Source organism: Tachypleus tridentatus, chromosome 2 (genome assembly GCF_004210375.1).
Source record: "Tachypleus tridentatus isolate NWPU-2018 chromosome 2, ASM421037v1, whole genome shotgun sequence".
Taxonomy (NCBI): domain Eukaryota; kingdom Metazoa; phylum Arthropoda; class Merostomata; order Xiphosura; family Limulidae; genus Tachypleus; species Tachypleus tridentatus.
The window spans coordinates 27,343,479-27,357,473 of record NC_134826.1 but is presented as its reverse complement, the minus strand read 5'-3'; the positions used below and the strand labels follow the sequence as shown (position 1 = coordinate 27,357,473).

At 34.4% G+C, this 13,995-nt stretch overlaps 1 long non-coding RNA gene across 1 annotated transcript in view; it reads left to right on the top strand.

The window, feature by feature from the left end:
* The first annotated feature begins 2,178 nt into the window (after window positions 1–2,178).
* Window positions 2,179–13,995, top strand: part of LOC143239763 (uncharacterized) — a 54,209-nt gene continuing 42,392 nt past the window's right edge. Inside the window, exon 1 of the long non-coding RNA XR_013021353.1 lies at window positions 2,179–2,774. This is a non-coding gene — a long non-coding RNA (uncharacterized LOC143239763). The remainder of the gene's footprint in view (window positions 2,775–13,995) is intronic.

Here is a 13,995-nt window from a genome sequence, read left to right as displayed (position 1 = left end):
AGAGTTTTCAAAAACTAAATCGCGAAAAACATAAGGAAGGGACAATACACGGAGGCCTAGTTAAGAAACGTGAAGCGATTCAAGCAAATACAAAGTAAAGGCATAACTGCTATTAAAGCTAATAGATTTTATTGAAAATAAATTGTCTCGGTATTGTAATATAGCGATTGGTAATAAATGAAATACGTACTATAGGTATGTTACAAACTAAGCTTTGATATAAATAACTTTTGAATTATGATTAATTATATTTGGAAGAACATAGAATCATATCATAAAAATACATAAATTAATCATATAGTTCTATTACCAGCTTAAACGAAAGTGTCATATACAACTACTGATGGGAAAATATGTACAAGTAAAAACATAAAATATTTTGTTGCTCAAAATGATTGACGAGAGACTGGTACGCATTTTTATAATTACTGAAATCACAAAGGATGTTGTAATTACAAAAACAAACAATAATGAAGATGGTTTCTTATAAATCAAAATATTGTAGCATTTCAATAGTGTTTTATTGTTTTATTGTGGTACGTATGTTATGAACTTTAAACGCGAATGAGTAAATTGTTGATTTAAGCCACACTTGTAGTATAACAGTTTATCCCTTTCGTTAAAACGTATCTACCTATCTGTAAATGTAACACTTAAATCTGTATATCTGAGATAAATTGTTACAAAACGTTTCCTGTCCCGAATTTAAACAGAATGGTTGAAGAAATGTCATTATTGTTATTTTGAACTATAGAACATTGGTATTAGAAAACGACATAGTATACTGTTCCTTACTAAAGAGTTAATGAAACTGTGAGATCCCATTTATTTAAACTTGTCATTATTTACATTAGAACTTTTATAACTTTGAGGAAAAGCAAAAAAGTCCCGACTTTCTCAATGGATTGTGATGTACGTTCATTTCTCTTCGCACATAATATGATGAGACTGTGTTTTGTTTACGTTTTTCTTTTTGTTATATTGGCCCGGCATGGTCAGGTGGCTAGGGCGCACGACTCTTAATCTGAGTGGTGCAGGCTCGAGTCCTCGCCCCGCCAAACATACTTGCTCATTCAATGGTGGCGATAAATCCCACTATTTGTTGGTGAAAAGAGTGTTCCAAGAGTTGGCGGTGGGTAGTGATGACCAGCTGTTTTCTTTCTAGTCTTTCACTCCTAAATTAGGAACAGCTAGTGCAGATAGCCTTTATATAGTTTTGCGAGAAATTCAAAAACAAACAAAAAATCGTTGGTTTTAAATTAGTTGCAGCATACTTTATTCTGATGCAGTTCAGTAAGGACCTTATAAAAACAAGTTTTTGTTCTTAAATTTCGCGCAAAGCTACACGAGGGCTATCTGTGCTAGCCGTCCCTAATTTAGCAGTGTAAGACTAGAGGAAAGCAGCTAGTCATCATCACTCACCGCCAACTCTTGGGCTACTCTTTTACCAACGAATAGTGGGATTGACCGTAACATTATAATGCCCCTACGGCTGGGAGGGCGAGCATGTTTGGTGCGACAGGGATTCGAACCCGTGACCCTCAGGTTACGAGTCGAACGCCTTAACCCACCTGGCCATGCCGGGCCTTAACAACAAGAGATATACGTTTTAATGAATAAAGTGGTTTACTTTTTATTTCCATTAAAATGCCCCCCGCTGGTATAGCGGTAAGTCTCCGGATTTACAACGCTAAAATCAGCGGTTCGATTCCCCTCGGTGGGCTCAGCAGATAACCCGACGTGGCTTTGCTATAGGAAAACATACACACAATATAGCTTACATTTAGTTGTGTCTCTCTTCTTGTTTTTAACCTATTAACTCAGCTTATATCTTCACACTTACAATGCCAGAAACTGGGCTTCAATACTCTTGATGGACAAAGCACACAAGTATACTATTGTGGTGCTTTTTGCTTAATTTCAAACAAACAAACAAACAGTTGTGTATTTAAAAACGGCTGGTATGGGTAGAGATAGCAGTAATAGAGGAGCGAACAACGTTTCGATCTTCTTCGATCATCGTCAGGTTCACAAAGAAAGAAAGGGTTACTGACCGATAGCTAACCACATGTTTGAAGGCGGTTGTGCAATTGAGGGTAGGAATGTAGAGGGCGTGCTTAGATGTTGGATATATTTGTTAATACAGGTAACCCTTTCTTTCCTTGTGAACCTAACGATGATTGAAGAAGGTCGAGAAGTTGTTCGCTCCTCTACATAGTGCTTTCTCTACCCATACCAGTCGATTTTACATATATATTTTTCTCTACAAGTGGGTTTTCTCATCATCACAAAACAAACAGTTGATCGTGTACATTAACAAATTTGTTTCTAATTTGCTGAACTCTACCTTTGACTTAAAAATAGCATAAAAAATACAAAGACAATATTATAGTAAGCATAAAAATTAGGATATACATCTTTACTTCGAATAACATTCATCTTCCAGGTTTCGCAAATGCTGGTTCAGTGGAAGAGGTTGAGAATACAAGGAAAATAATTCCAAAGCATAAGCTTCTCAACAACAACATTAAGTCCATACAATGAACGTGATTCGCATTTAGAGCACTGACTCGGCGGGAAACCCAGTGATTACAAGGCGCTTCCCCCACCCCTTTCACACCACGTCGGCCCACCCATTCTTTGTGGCCAACACCACTGAGCAAGAAAGTCGTTCTGAGTTTGATTTTGAACACGTTTGGAATGTTGCCAGAACCCTGAGGCGTACAAGCTGTTGGTAGTTTTGCCTGCTGGTTTCTTGGATGTGCACATAAGTGGTGAGTCTCTCCGCTTGTCTTTTTTTCCTCAACTAACACTTGAATTAGAAATGAAAGCGTAAGTGGGAACGTCCACCTCTTTTTCGGTGTGATAGATTTTTACCGGTTGATTCGTAATAATTATCTGTTTGTTCGTATAATTAAGCAAAGTACCAATCATATGTTCTTTTATTTTCTTATTTGCGATTTATAAGGAGTTCAAATTACCAGTATCTCCAGAGAGTATGAGATAATTTTTGAAAACTACATTGTTATTTAAAATATTCCACAAACGAACGATATGACCTAGTGATTTGTGTGCTCGAACTGGGAATCCGAGAGTACATCTTTCACGGCCCCTTGCTATGATAAAGAGCTCTACTGTTTGTGGATGTGGAAACGCTATTAGTTTGGTTTAACCCGTCTCACTTTTTGATACTTAAGCCAAACAAAGACATTAAAGGTACTGTTTATCTAAGGTAGTATGTTTATATTAGTGGAATACTGTAGCTGTTATATAAGGCAAACAAAGACACTGCTTATTTAAGATAGTACGTTTGTAGTAGTGGAATGCTGTAGCTGTTATGTAAGGCAAACAAAGACACTGCTAATTTAAGATAGTATGTTTATATTTATGTATGACTATAGTTGTTATATAAAGCAAACAAAGACACTAAAGGTACTGTTTATCTAAAGTAGTATGTTTATAGTAGTGGAATACTGTAGCTGTTATGTAAGGCAAACAAAGGCACTGCTTATTTAAGATAGTACATTTATAGTAGTGGAATACTGTAGCTGTTATGTAAGGCAAACAAAGACACTGCTTATTTAAGATAGTATTTTTATAGTAGTGGAAGACTATAGTTGTTATATAAGGCAAACAAAGACACTAAAGATACTGTTTATCTAAAGTAGTATGTTTATAGTAGTGAAATACTGTAGCTGTTATATAAGGTAAATAAAGACACTAAAGGTACTGTTTATCTAAGGCAGTATGATTATGTTAGTGGAATACTGTAGTTGTTATATAAGGCAAACAAAGACACTAAAGGTACTGTTTATCTAAAGTAGTATGTTTATAGTAGTGGAATACTGTAGCTGTTATGTAAGGCAAACAAAGGCACTGCTTATTTAAGATAGTACATTTATAGTAGTGGAATACTGTAGCTGTTATGTAAGGCAAACAAAGACACTGCTTATTTAAGATAGTATGTTAATATTTATGGAAGACTATAGTTGTTAGGTAAGGCAAATAAAGACATTAAAGGTACTGTTTATCTAAAGTAGTATGTTTATAGTAGTGGAATACTGTAGCTGTTATATAAGGCAAACAAAGGCACTAAATGTGCTGTTTATTTAAAGTAGTATGTGTATATTAGTGTAAAGTTAGTCTTGTTACTTTAGGCTCTAGCTTGATGAAGCTTATTCCTGGGTTAAGTAGATCTAATCTAAATATCGAAGAATTGCTTCTTTACACATTATAATAACATTTTTCATATTTAGATTTATAAATCGTGATTTAATAAGGATCATATTTTGCTATGAGTGATATTAAAGAGCTATATGATCCATTTCACAAGAACAGTAACTTTTACTGTTCACTATTTTGGTATGTTCTCATCACAATGTTATGATGATATTTGACATTAAAAAGTTTAAGGGGGAAGTTCAAAAGAGGAAATAACTGAAGAACAAATATTCAAATTCTCACACCAGGGTAATTTAAAGTTGTTTTTAAATATTTTCTTATATTATTAAGAACTTAAAATTTATATAATATTAAAAGCTGCATTATCATCTATGGTTTCTTGTCAAGTTTGTTCTTGTCAAATATCAGTATATTTCTGACACAATGTTGTGACATAACGCTCACTTTTAATATCCTTCTCCGAGGCACTCCCATCAAATTTGCTACTGCCACTGCTAGCAGGTACTTGATACAGAATAAAAAGTGGATAAACCTCGTGAGTCAAACAGGGAGAGAAAATGTGTATGCGAGTGAGTCGTAGGGTCACAATAAATGACACATGAAGCACATTTATCTTTGTGATTAATAATACCGTCTTCATGAGTTCATCAGGACCAATAAAAGGATAAAAAGACTTTAAACTCCTGGTTTAACATGTTCAACGACTCAATAGGGATACTGTCTGTCGCCTGTGAACCTTCATTTGAACTGGTAGGAAAGTACATGATTACTGTCTGAAAAACTGTTGTGCGAGTTATGAGTACAAAGGAAGACAGGTAACGACCAAGGATACGACTAATAAAATTGATTGCCGGAAAAGAGCGTTTATCGTGGTTGTCGTAGCTTTGGAGTGAAGGTTTTTCTGCTGTGTTGCCATCCAAGGTCGGTAATTATCACGATGATGCAAGTTAACCATTATTTTGAAGTTATTAAATGTTACACCTCCTTCTGTGTATTACATGCACACAAAACATGCCTTCTTACTATATAATGTAGCTTGGAAGGAACGGGTTAGAACATCGAAACGATTTTAGGAAATAGAACGTTTTGTTGTTTTTCTGCTAATCAATAAAACTGCACAACAAAGTTTTTGCTTATTGAACACTGTTGGGTGTTCCTTATAGAATTTTGGCTGCTGATCACGAAAATTACATCCAAATTTGCCCATCACGTACCGTTTCATCGAAATCTTCAGTCTCACCAGTACATTACTACAATGGAGAAACGATATCAGGGAAACTGGAATCCGTCAATGCTTGCTGACTACTGTTGGACACTGCAACATGATGCACCGGACATTGAATACAAACGAAAATCAGGAGCAAAACACTTTTAATTATATTGAACTTAATAAGCGTATTAGAAACATAAACGCAATTAAATACGTTATTGCCGGTAAACAGTTAACTGTCTATTTCTCAGTGTTCCTACGTGATGAAGCAAAACCAAAACTATATTTGTACATACCCACCAGGTATCTGTCACAATCAGCAAAAACTTTTTAGGAAGCAAAACTTTCCAAAAAAATTGTTGTGCAGTGTTATTCAAACATAACGTGTGATAATTACTGATGAAAGTGAGGCTTAGTGAAAAATACATGTTTTGATACGATGGTGAACGCAGCATTGTTTGTTTGTTTTTTTGAATTTCGCACAAAACTACTCAAGGGCTATTTATGTTAGCCGTCCATAATTTAGCAGTGTAAGACTAGAGGGAAGGTAGCTAGTCATCACCACCCACCGCCAGCTCTTGGGCTACTCTTTTACCAACGAATAGTTGGATGGACTATGCCAATATAACGCCCCCACGACTGAAAAGGCGAGCATGTTTGGCGCGACTGGGATGCGAACCCGCGACCATCAGATTACGAGTCGCATGCCTTAACGCGCTTGGCCATGCCGGGCCCGGTGAATGAATAGATACACTGAGGTTTTATAGTGATATTTCGTGCTATAGTTGAGCATGCATTCTTCTTATTTGAATTATAGATCCAGTTGTTTGGATTTGACCTTGTTTATGTATTATTTTGTGTAGTCTGTAAACGTAGTATTTATTTTTAAAAAATCACAAGTATTGACAAGTAATATTAAGTGCAAGATGTGTTAGTGACAATAGATAAAAATAATATTATTGGTATTGGAGTTAAATGAATTATGTAAAAAAGTTACTTTTCATGGTTGAATTGAGTAATTTATTAATAAAAGAATAATTGAAGTATTTTTTCCCCTTCCGTTCTCTTAATTTTCTAAATTATTCAGCTCGTGGTTGTTGGCGAGAACTGACTGTCGTCAGGTAAAGAACTTTCGAATATTTAAATATGAACCCATAAATAAGGTTTTTATGGTGTGCCACATATACAATGTAACATATCGTGAAAGATATAATAGTTTACTTTTTAGTTAGGTTTTAGTACCAAACGTAGTATAAAACATTCAAATATAATGCTTTGAAATATTAACTTTGACATACGGCCTTAAACGTCTTTTACGTGAAGACGAGAAACCCACTTGAAATAAAAATGTATCTCAGAACGGCTAGCATGGGTATTAACACATTTACTGATAACGAAAGAACAATGTTTTGAACTTCCTAGGTCATATTTAGGTTAAGAAAGAGAGAGTTTGAATGTGATCGTTGACGGACACATGTCTTAGGGACGAGAGTATAAATTAAATTAAACCAATATAAAGGAACACCTTTATACCAATACTAATTAATAACCTAACACCCACCTGCAACGCCCCCTACAATCCCGTACCACTTTATACTCTCGTCCCTAAGACATGTGTCCGTCAATGGTCACATTCAAACTCTCTCTTTCTTAACCTGAAGATGACCTAGGAAGGTCAAAACACTGTTCTCTCCTTAGCAGTAAGTGTTAATACCCATACTAGCCGTTCTGAGACACATTTTTAAACGTCTTTTGTTTAGTTTCTGTGAATTTTAGTTCGTTTGTACTGAAATGGTTGGACTAGATACGCTGTGGTATTAAAATTTATTTTTTTCTGTAAAGTTTCAACAAGTTACCACTGAAGGTTGCATACATTTTTTTCTGGAACTATTAAAGTGATAAGAAAATGCAAGTGTTAGGAAAACAATTACAATAACAAACACTCTGTTTAAAATAGTCCTACATGTTACAATGGTGATTACCTCTCACAGATGTGTGCAGCCAGTTGATGTATGCAGTTAATATGATGATAAGCGAATATTTAATGTGAAATTTTGTTGTCATTTTAATTTGAATTAACTGAAAAAAACCCATTATAATGAAAATATAACTTATCTGTATTTATACTGATCTCAGCACTATCCGCGTTATATATTCATATAAATATTACATCTCGCTAACGTTATACGACAATAATATCTAAACAGAGAGCTACTAAATGCGCTTTAAGAAATAATTTAAAACACTGATCAGAAATATAAACTACTGGAAGTGCTTGATATTGCAGTCATTTTGTAGTGGGTGAAACTGAAATTTGTTGACTTTATTATAGTATATTGTCGAAGAGTCCATTTACAGTCAACTTGTGTGACATTGTTCAGTAACTTATTTTTTTCTTTATCGTATAATATGAATTTTAATGAAAGAATAAAAAAATGACCTACAAACTTAATCTAATCGCTAACTCTGCTGCTCTAGACTAGTTTTGCTTAATTTAGGGTTCATCACTGTTACTTGGAATGCGTGTTGTTTTTTTTATAGCAAAGCCACAGCAGGCTATCTGCTTGAGCCCACCGAGGGGAATCGAACTCCTGATTATAGTGTTGTAAATCCGTAGACTTACCGCTGTACTAGCGGGAGGTACTGTTATTCAGAAGAGGGACTCAATAAGCAAAGAAAGCCTCGCATGTTGTTGAAAACAGTACGTTTAGTTTTGACACAAATGTTTTGACTCACTAATAAACAAAGAAACACTGATAATAATCGTAAATACCTTACGTATCCAACGTTTATCTTTCTGTTGTTTGTAGTTTTATAGGCTTTTTTGTGCTAAAGTGTACCTTTTATCTTTCTGTTTCGGATTTAACATTCATGTCTGTACACTCAGCTAGGTTATTGGCAAGATCTTTGCTAGATTGTCATGTGTTTGGTTTGTTTTGAATTACGCGCAAAGCTACTATCTGCGCTAGCCGTCCTTAATTTAGCAGTGTAAGACTAGAGGGACGGCAGCTAGTCATCACAACCTACCGCCAACTCTTGGGCTACTCTTTTACCAACGAATAATGGGATTGACCGTCACTTAGAACGTCGCCACAGCTAAAAGGATGAGCATGTTTGGTGAGATGGGAATTCGAACCCGCGACCTTCAGATTACGAGTCGAGTGCCTTAACCACGTAGCCATGCCGGGCCTTGTCATGTGTTATATCGAGCATAACCCCAGTTAATGAACGTCATTTTGGAATAACTTCGTATCTTTACCTTCACCATTTTTGTTATCTACAGTGCTGGTTTCACATAATCTCCTCGAGGTTTCCACAAGCTTCTGATGAACCACGAAATTCGTCAATCGATCGTATTGAGTAGATTTCACTAGCCAAACTCTGATGTTAAACATTTGTCATATGGCATTTCTGTGCTGGGAGCCACACTGCATTAATCACGCTACTAGTGGGAACAGTATGACTGTCGATATTTTATATACATCATGCTGATGTAGCATTGTCTCATTGGTTGGAGTACAAATAGCCAGTTCTGTAGGATAACAAAACCTAAAAATAAACTAACTGCTTGATGCGTCAGTTAATAGGTTCAGTAAATCTGTGACAACCTGAATTACAGAAACGATTATTTTTTTTACATTTAGATATTATACAAGCTTTTAAAACACACGTCATTGTAAATGATATATTACTGAATTATTTCGTTTCACGAACAAAACACATGCAAATTAATTTTTATTAAAATTATTTAACTAACACACACACACACACATAAACATATCAAGATATTTTCAAGACGAAAATATAAACACATACCTACACAAAGATTTCACGTTTCTTTTTGGCTAAACATTAAACATCTACCGCCTTATCATGCTCTCCGTCTCGCTAAGGTCCGGCATGGTCAGGTGGTTAAGGCACTCGATTAGTAATCTGAGAGTTGAGGGTTCGAATCCCCATCATACCAAACATGCTCACCCTTTCAGCTGAGGGGACATTATAATGTGACAGTCAATCCCACTATTTGTTGGTAAAAGAGTAGTCCAAGAGTTGGCGGTAGGTGGACATGACTAGCTGCCTTTCCTCTAGTCTCACACTGCTAAATTAGGGGCAGCTACCGTAGAAAGACCTTGTGCAGGTTTGCACAAAATTTAAAACAAACCAAACTGTCTCGCTTGTTGGTCTATCAACAGACAAATCAATAACAAATATCCAGACTAATATTGACAGGTTTCGTCTTGTATTTACATATTTTAGTAATATGTGAATAACATTAATAAAGTTATGTTCTATTAATCAATAAAAAAAAGTAAAAAGTTATGGATTATCCATAAGATAAATAGGTTTTATTCATACAGCAGTTTTATCATGACTATAATTTTATACTATTTTAGACACATAAAGCTATAATACGCTTTTCTTATTGAACGAATTACTTGAGAATGTTGTGTACTTGCGAAAGACACCTACTAACTCTATAAACTTTACCTTCCTGGTACTAATATATGAAGTAATAACTTGCCCCGTAAGGTGCAGAATCTCGTGTTCTTTATCCTAATTAAAACATGACCTTTATTACTATGACTAAATTACTCTGTTTTCCGTTATGAATACCTATTAGACTTCAATAAGTCTGTAAGCTTTAATAAGTCAGCCTCCAAATTTTTTCTCATTTAGTCATTATTCCGAATAAAATAAAATAAATATTATGAAAATAATCAAAGTAATTTACACAGTAATTACCCATCACCAGTTTTTGGTTAAAATCAACAATAAAAGGAATAAATATCTTTCTGGTCTGCGCACGGTCAAAAGCTTAGTGTGTCCAGACTGTGAACACGAGAGGTCATTGTTTGCATCCCTTACCAGCTATTCTTTAATGAACACACTTCAAGCCATCCTTATAGTCTGATTTTTACAGATAATTTAAAATAAGGCGACTCTGCGACAATAGTTGCTCGTTTTAACAATTCTGTGTAGCTGCTAAGTTGTATACAATCTCACTGCTTTTGTACTAGATGAAATCAAAATAATACAGTAACTGTTTATACACCAACGTGGTCAGCTCTTGGAAGGCCTGGGAATCACTTATAAACTTAATATCAATTCTCTGTATATTTATATACGTCTTTGGTAGCTTGTAGTATTACACTACTGTAAGACAGTATAATTGTATTGGGTTGTTTTGTTTGTTTTTTTGAATTTCGTACAAAGCTACTCGAGGGTTATCTGTGCTAGCCGTCCCTAATTTAGCATTGTAAGACTAGAGGGAAGGCAGCTAGTCATCACCACCCACCGCCAACTCTTGGGCTACTCTTTTACCAACGAATAGTGGGATTGACCATAACATTATAACGCCCCCACGGCTGGGAGGGCGAGCACGTTTGGCGCGACTCGGGCGCGAACCCGCGACCCTCAGATTACGAAGCGCACGCCTTAACGCGCTTGGTCATGCCGGGTCTAACTGTATTGGAAGATGCTATATAAGGGCATAAGACAATTTGGGACATTGTAATTTCTATATACAGTTTCGATGGATGTTAGTATTACACTACTAAAAAACAGCATAATCACATTAGAAGATTGTACACACACACATATATATATATAAAATACAATTTGGGACATTGTAGTTTCTGTACGCATCTTTGGTGGATGTTAACACTTGTTGTTGTTTATTACGCAAAGACTATTTGAGGTCACATTTTACTAAATCCCAAAGGTTTAAACATAAAATTAGAAAATCACAGATGGTCAGCGAGTCTTCTGTTTGGGTGGGCTACTCTGTCGCATGTGGGGAGCTGCACAATTGGGAAGAATTAGTTCATGATCCAAATGAATAAACCTTCCGTACTAATTCCTAAACACCATCTTTCACTGTCTCTGTCCCTATATATGTAGTTTATTTTTGTGACGGTGAGAATAACGCCCTCTGGGGGCGGTTTATATGAATAAACTAAGTCTTTCTAAGTGTCTTATAACTGGGTAAAATTAAGATAGAAGAGTAAGTAACATGTAATCAAATGTTCGTGTTAATTGGCTTCTGGGGTTAACTGTATAACTATATATATATCTGAAATTATTTGTTTAGTGATAGATATGTTTAGCTACCCTACAAGCTTAGATAATAAAACTAGTAACGACCGTATAAAGAGGTTTGTTCACTCAAAAAAATTTCAGAACAAAGCTACACATGGTTTGAGGGTACGTCCCCAAATTTATTGAAACAGAAAACATATTTTAATACATTAAATAATCTTGTATGATTAATATACAAGTTTAGGATGTTTCAGTTCATCATTATTTACTAAATGGTTAGTCCACAATTTGAAGCTTAGAAATATTTCAGTTTGTTATTATTTACTAAATAACTCGTCCACAATTAAAAGCATAGAAATGTTTCACCTTTTCATTATTTACCAAATGGCTAATTCACAATCAGAAGCTTAGAAATGTTTCACATTTTCATTATTTACTAAATGACTAGTTCACAATCAGAAGCTTAGAAATGTTTCAGTTTTTCATTATTTACTAAATAACTCGTTCACAATCAGAAGCTTAGAAATGTTTCAGTTTTTCATTATTTATTAAATGACTAGTCCACAATTAAAAGCTTAGAAATGTTTCAGTTTTTCATTATTTATTAAATGGCTAATTCACAATCAGAAGCTTAGAAATGTTTCACATTTTCATTATTTACTAAATGACTAGTTCACAATCAGAAGCTTAGAAATGTTTCAGTTTTTCATTATTTATTAAATGACTAGTCCACAATTAAAAGCTTAGAAATGTTTCACCTTTTCATTATTTACTAAATGGCTAGTCTACAATTAGAAGCTTAAAAATGTTTCAATTTGTTATTATTTACTAAATGACTAGTCCACAATCAGAAGCTTAGAAATATTTGAGTTTTTCATTATTTACTAAATGGCTAGTTCACAATCAGAAGCTCAGAAATGGTTCAGTTTGTCATTATTTATTTAATGACTAGTCGACAATTAGAAGCATAGAAATGTTTCACCTTTTCATTATTTATTAAATGGCTAATCCACAATCAGAAGCTTAGAAATGTTTCAGTTTGTCATTATTTACTAAATGGGTAGTGCACAATTAGAAGCTTAGAAATGTTTCACTTTTTCGTTATTTACCAAATGGCTAATCCACATTCAGAAGCTTAGAAATGTTTCACATTTTCATTATTTACTAAATGACTAGTTCACAATCAGAAGCTTAGAAATGTTTCAGTTTGTCATTATTTACTAAATGACTAGTCCACAATTAGAAGCTTAGAAATGTTTCAATTTGTTATTATTTACTAAATGACTAGTCCACAATCAGAAGCTTAGAAATGTTTCACATTTTCATTATTTACTAAATGGCTAGTTCACAATTAGAAGCTTAGAAATGTTTTAGTTTGTCATTATTTACTAAATGGCTAGTTCACAATCAGAAGCTCAGAAATGGTTCAGTTTTTCATTGTATACTAAATGACTAGTCAACAATTAGAAGCTTAGAAATGCTTCAGTTTGTCATTATTTACTAAATGACTAGTCCACAATTAGAAGCTTAGAAATGTTTGAAAAGTTAGAAAGTATCAGCATCGCAGTTTCATCAGGGTTAGTAGTACAACAGTTTAGTCTTACGGATTACAACGTATTTTAACTAGTACTTGTGGTACGTCGTATGATCAAATTTAGGATATGTTTCTTTGCTATATTTTGAAAGGTTTAGAATCAATCATTTTTTCACTTGTCAGTTTATGTATTTTAAAAGTACAGTGAAATATAATATACAAATTAAAATGAAATATTTCATATGAAGTATCAAGTAAAGTAGTTTATAAAAAGCTATAAAACACTTTTTCTGAAAAGTAAAATAACAAGATAAAGCTATATTATAACATACCACATCCTATGTGAAACTGATAAGAACAAAAGGTATTAGTAATCACGTCACTTTCAAACTAAGCCATTTAACATGTTTTAAAGAGGAACGTTTGACAAATTGAGAAATATAGTTTCCTAGTATGTTTCTTATCTGAATTTGCTTGTAGGATAGTGATAATAACGGAAATATCACGAACTGAACCGTAGCAATTACTGTTACTAACAAAAACATCATTGGCCTATCTATAAGTTGTCATTGCCAAACCTGTGCACTGTACCATGGGAAGGTTTCAAACGAGCCTTGCTTTGTAACCGAAAGTGCTTCAGATGCGACGACATTGCCCGCAGAGATGTTATTAAGTCACGATCTGGGGCGGCATCCTGCCATTTTCGTTACACCTCTGGGGATGAAAGGGAATATTGAAAAGACTGGATAAGAGAGAATATTTCTAAATAGTAATAAAAGAAAACGCATTTTCTAATTTGTTCTAAAAGACAGAAAAATAGTATTTTGAAATAAATAATATGACCTCGTTCCAATATGTGGCTATATAAACTAATACATATATATGGACTAATACGGTCACAACAAAACCACGAACTGTTTTTGTCGTATCATAATTTACTAGAAACAGATCTCAGTTGTAAACTTCCTCCAAATGGTAAAATGCATACTTTTAGCGAACAATTTGTAACTTGTTGAAGATTTTATGTTTG